We start from the raw sequence: 6,488 nt of genomic DNA on the forward strand, positions 1-6,488 counted from the left end.
CAAGAAACAGTGGAAGTGGGTCTTGCTTGTACTGTTTATTTATAAATTAAGAAATAGTGGAAGTGGGTCTTGCTTGTACTGTTTATTTTCACACTTAATGAGGAGTGTGAAAGTAAGCTGGAGGTAAGAAAGATTTGTTCGTTAAAGTATCAGTCAAGACTTTTCCATAATTGATATTTAACCCTCAGTGTGCTGTATGTTGATGACAAACCTGTTCACTATCTTTAAATAGCTTCAATAGTTGGGTCGTGTGGGTTATTCTGGATACATTCGATTGACTACATTGCCACACCATTATTTGGAATAATTATAAAATATATAAAGGTAGGAGGAGAAGTATTATTTCTACTGAAATTCCCAGAGAGTACGAGTTACCTTAGAGAACAGAGATTCTTCTTTGAAAACATTTTTGACAGTTATATATATATCCAAGAAGAGAGAGGATATTAAAGGACATAAATATTTATTTTCCTTCAGTTTATGTCCTGTAAAATGTGTTCTACTCGTGGCAGCTTTTCTGCCAATTTTGTAACGTTTCTAGTGGTAAATTAATTTGAAGCATTTTTCAATTAAGGTTCTTTTTACCTCCAAACTCTTTTGATTCCTAGTGAGAGCACACATATTTGGGATCATTGCCTAAAGATTAGAACCATAATACCTTTTGTTTTGTTTTTTCAGCTTCCATTCCCCCTGTCTGTGGTTGAATTTCACCGTGCACGTGTGCTTTCATTCACTGTCGCTGCCACTCAGATTCTGTACATAGTTTAATGAAGAGCAGGTTTTATAATACAAGATGGCCAGTGGAGGACATTATGTGTGTGCCAAGGGACGAATCAAGCTGTGCTTTTATTATTATTATTAAAGGTTGATTTTTTAACACTGCAGGATTAGTGACTTGCCATTAGCTTTCCTAAACCAGCCAAGTCCCCTTCATGTAGTAATAATTTACTGGCTTTGGGAAGAAAGTGCCTTGAAATTGGTGTAAAGCAGTAGAATTTGTTGGTGTTTAAAAATCCACTGAATGATTTTTGTTTTCCTCTCTTTTATTTTGAAATGTTAATATATAACTTACTGGTCTTAAAAAGTAACTTTGATCTTTCCAGTGTGCTGTTGTAATTAATTTGTTCATTATTTTAAATCAGGTATGAGAACTTTTTCTACGTCAGTCACAGCAGAATGCAAGAATATAAAGGCTTAAAAGGGAGATATATATATTTTTACTTCATTTAATAATATGGATCCAATTAATTTTTTTGTGCAATGGTTATTATTTGGGCATTATTAAGGTAATTAGATTATTCCCTTCATATAATAATAGACTTAACACCAGTTTACTGGGAGGTTCATGCTATTGCACTAGAAACTTGTCATTATGTGCTAATTTCAGACAACTTATCCCTCTGATATTGTGTGTGTAAAATGTGGCTATTTTTCTAATCCTCCAGAGGTGTAGAATATATGGCTGAAAGAGCTAATAATACACCTACTTATGCTCTTTAATCCTGATAAAGTAACACTCTCAGTGGCAGATTTACTGTTAGTTACCCTATATACATGAGAATTTTTAATGGTCTAGGACGGCTTATGTGCAAATTTCCAATAAATAATGATGGTATCACTCTACAGATGTGGGGGTTTCAAGCACTTCAAATTGCTCCATACTTTTACAATCTGATTTCTACTGTCTTATTATTCAGGAAAACTTGATATGGATGGTCCATTTACCAATGTTGGAGAACTAAGTTTGTAGTACCATACCCATCTGCTTAAGTTTAATTTGCACGAGTTGTTTTCTTGGGAATAATTGTTTTAAATGAGTTGTTTTTAAAGGGACAATAGAAATAAATTACTGAAGGAAAACAGCGTACTAGTGGAATGAATTTAAAGATGGAGACACTGTAGAAGTACTTTATAACACTGAAATTGCCTAGTCATTGCCTGAAGAGTGAGAATTATCAATAAAAAAATTCTTCCAGTTATTTTTATATGAAGGACGTTTTATTTTTACAGACTTACATACATACATTTCACAAAACATCTATAAAACATGAATTCATCCCTAATAAATACACCATAATCACAATAGTAAAGTTCAAAACAACAGTTATACATCTCTTCCCCCCTCTAATAATCAAATATATATAAAATACATTTAAAGGAAATTTGTTTAATATCCAACAGGTTTTGTAAAGTACTGGAATCATTTTAAGAGCTTTACATTGGTTATACATCCTATCATAGAACACTACACTCTCAAAGATCTGGATCCCAACTAGAGAGGGATAGGTAGTATTAGCAGTAAAGCAACTATAATCAGTTTACAGTAGTTTCTGTAAGAAAACTACATTATACATTACTTGAAAATGGGACAGAGGTTGAACCACGTATAAAGATTTGTTGTAGGGGGATAATTGATTCAACCCTACCTAAATTTATGATGTTTTGACATCGATAAATCTAAAATTTTATGTCAATGAAAAGAGGTCAGTATTAAAATTAGTATTACATTCCTAAAAATAATAATATATTGTCTCGTTTTCGAAATGCACATAAAAATAATGTTAACTTTGTTCTTACAACCACTGTCAGTTGTGTGTTTCTAGTTTCTTAACTTCACAGAAAGAGTTATTAATACAATGACATCAAGAAAAGCCCACAAACTGTTTGTCAAGAAGAACTTAATTATTCACATATTAGCAGACAGCTCTACTATACAATACTCCACAAATAATGGACAGAAAACTAAAGGACAGTATTTAAGTTATGAAAGTAAGGCAAGAATTTATCTTAAGTTTGGACTTCAGTTCCACAAACATTGGTTAGATTTAGCACATAATAGGCACTGTAATGTTGAATAACCATTAACCAGATGCTGGAACTGTATTTAAATTCTACAGCTTTCAAAAGGCTCAATAAAGTCTCTTTTATTGATGTCACTTAACTTACAAACTGACAATGAAACTCAAAAGCATGAAAAATATTCAAACCACGTGAACATATAATAGTGAACATTAGATATAATCCTCCTACACTGCCAGTAAACTTGAAATGTGACCTATCTTTAACAAAACATTTACTACAATAAACATGTCGGATGATGACCATAATACTTCTCTAATCTTTTATCTCGTTTAAAACACACCTAATAATCTGCTGATATTTTGTAACTAACACTAACCTGAAGCTTCACATATCTTTCCATCAAATTTCCAGGTCAATGTGCATACAAACAGACCTTAAAAAAGTAAGTCTTTAGTATGCCACTTAGGACCCATTAAACTAGATGTTGTCTATACATATTTATATATATATAACAAAGTTAATAAAATTTACATATTTCTATAAACCACAATTAAAAAAAAGAACTTCAGCTAACCAAGACCACTTGCATTTATTGGTGTTTTTAAGTATTTTTAGGAATTACTTTACAAAGCATAATTTTGGTTGTAAATAAAAAGTTAAGAATCAATGTTCTATGTGATCAGAAATCACAGTGCAGGATCTGAAATGTTTACAAGTTTCTTGTCCAAGCCAAATGAACTAAACTGATGAAATAAGGGACTTGTTAACGTAACAAAAAAAAAGGTGGTTAATTTTCCATATTGAAAACAACTTCCTCTTGTTACCCTTAATGACTTCTTAAAACACTTAAAGTTAGAATATACATGTAAAATTTAAAGGAACTGACTAAAATATCTAACAATGTAAAAATGAGCAATTAATGTTGAAAAATCATTTACAAGAATAATACTTAAAATATAAGCTTTCCTTTGGGTTGAAAACATGAAAAATACACACCATAATCAGCACGTGCAATGATCTTTCCTCTAAAATGTGTAACGTTCTATAAGCTAAAATACATTTAACTTACATTGTGGGTTATTACAAGAGGTGTTTCACTGCAGTTAATACTTAATGTTTGGTATTTTCTTTGAGCTCATTATTTATAACATACTTCTATTTCTATTTGTGAGTTTTACTACGTTAACCAAAGATAGTTCCAATGTTTTTAGACTTCAAAAGTTCAAATAGTGCACCCAGTATTGTATGGCAGCATGTGAAAATTTTCAGTAAATTGTTCTTGCATTATTGAATTTAGTTACTTAAATAACTGACAAAATATAAAAAGAATGTGATACCTATAAAGCGAAATCTAGTCTTTTTTTTTTTATTATTAGATAATTTAAGATACTTTAATAGTTAAAATTGCAAGCAAGTTTAAAAAAATTGTATCTGGTATGAATGAAACAAATATTGTAAAGTTTAAACAATCTGTTGTAATTCTTATTCATACTCAATAAAATTAAGTATTTTTAACATCATTATTTAAATATTCACAAAAACATCTCTCAACAACACATAATTACTGACATATAAAAATTTCAAAAAGTCTACACCAAATAGGAGATTAAAATCAAGGAAACATTTGTGTTAAAACACTTACAGCAAACTGGAACTGAGACAAATATAAAAATGGCATATCAAATTGTTTTGCTGACAGACGAGTTGTTACAATCTTTCAAAATGGAGATGAATGGCAATTAATAAACACAAATGGCAAGATACATAGAGGGTTTTAATTTCACACTCACTTTGTTGCTAATTTTATTGGTACTTAAATACAGCTCAGAAGAACATTTTATTTACTTTACTCACATCATGTGGTTTTATTAGATTAGCAGAAGTCTTGAAAAAGATGGAACAGTACATACAGATATGAAATCTGAAAAGTTCGACATCTTCACAGATTTACTTACCTTGTTACCAATGATGGTCTGGCAAAATCAGACAGACAATTAATTACACAATGCAACTAGAAATCCCATAGTTTTCAAACCTTCAGCTTTTTATTAGACTGAGCTGCTTCAAAACATGAAGGTTTCCTTAAAATAATGGGTTTATTTTTTCAATTATCAAATGGCACTGCATGTGGTGGGTCATATTATAAAACTATGATAAGTGTTGAAAATTACCAACTTGTATACCACAAATTTCACAGCTAAGTAACACCCAATTTTTGAGATTAGAAATATTGAAGTACATAAAGTCATTACAACCTTACAGCACAACAGTGATCAGTTAATCTATATACAAGGACAGTTTTGTAGTACAGACAATACTTAACAAGAAAAAATGTCCACACAATCATCCAAAATGGATGAATGTTGGCAACCAAAGCAGCCACTGCAGGAGTCCCCCCCTTTCACCTTGGGGCAAAGACAACAATTAATTTGTGTGTCATAAAAACAACTAACCATTGTTACTTTGGTAGTCTTAATATAAGCATTACTTACTTCAATCTTGAAAAAAAAAAAATACAAGAAAAACTTGAGACATAATATTCACTTTACAAATACAAAGGTACTAGTTCAACAGTAATAAGACACAAAAGATCTCTTTACAAAGTACAAGCCTCAAATACAGACATAATTTTCAAAATTATCCCATCTGGTTAGACACCAGGAACTAACGACACTGTAATGCATTACACCTTATGCACAGAGCTTTAATCTACAACTGGTGAACTGCAATGAGATCCACATAAAGATACCTTCATGCAAGTATTTTCCAAACTTCACGGCAGATGGATTCTAGAACCGGTGGTCACCATACTTCTCGAAGGAAACAAAATGAAAGAATTTAATACAGGTTGATTTGAATAATTTACAACAAATTCAAGCCTCGAGTTTTGAAAAATTTTGAAACTGTTTCAGTCTTTCGAGGGATCTTGTCCAGTTTGAAGGTGACTTTAAGAAGCAGTAGTGAATTGAAAAGACATTATATAAACAGTTGAAATAAATGTTGGTCACTATCCCCACATGGTCAGTAGTAAAGATCGTTATCAGATGGACACTGGGAAGAAGAGAAAATTACACTAATTTTATAAAACAGAAAAAATAGTTTGAAAATCAAGTGTTCAGATAATGTATACTTTTTCAGCTTTGTCAAACGAAGGTTTAGGTTTTGTTGAATTTTCAGAAAAAAAAAACAAACTGGTGAATTGTACTAGAAACAAGTGAACACTTGTGTAATTTTTTTTTCTCCCACCTTTACAAGAGAGGTAAAAACAAAAGTGAAAAGTGAAACTTTGTCTTCATGATCCCCAGTGCTGGTGCTTCTCTGGCCAAAAACAGACAGACAGACAGACACAGAAAACAACCCCAGGAGGAAGCCAGCCGACGGTGGACGAGGGACAGCTGATCAGAACTTGGTGGCACACATCAGGTGGTTGTCGTGCTGTGAGAAGAGAAGCAGGTCAGGCCCTGATGGCTGCTTTGCCCCAACTCCCAACAACAGCGCCCCCTGCTAACTGGTCATACTGGCAGAACAGGAGAGAAAGAAAACAGACACATGCACTAACGAAACAATGCTCAGACAAACATTAACCAAAACAAAAAAAAAAAAAAAAAAAGTGCAGCCATACCTTAACCCAGAAAAATGCTGCTAACATGCACCCCTGTACCTCTTTACAATAGTGCAATCAAACA

At 32.1% G+C, this 6,488-nt stretch overlaps 1 long non-coding RNA gene across 1 annotated transcript in view; it reads right to left on the minus strand.

Annotated features, from left to right (window-relative positions):
• Positions 1-1,976: 1,976 nt before the first annotated feature.
• LOC111085139 overlaps positions 1,977-6,488 on the minus strand; it is a 15,873-nt gene continuing 11,361 nt past the window's right edge. The window contains exon 3 of the long non-coding RNA XR_002609983.1: positions 1,977-6,319. This is a non-coding gene — a long non-coding RNA (uncharacterized LOC111085139). The remainder of the gene's footprint in view (positions 6,320-6,488) is intronic.

This window comes from Limulus polyphemus, unplaced genomic scaffold (assembly GCF_000517525.1).
Source record: "Limulus polyphemus unplaced genomic scaffold, Limulus_polyphemus-2.1.2 Scaffold251, whole genome shotgun sequence".
NCBI classification, from domain to species: domain Eukaryota; kingdom Metazoa; phylum Arthropoda; class Merostomata; order Xiphosura; family Limulidae; genus Limulus; species Limulus polyphemus.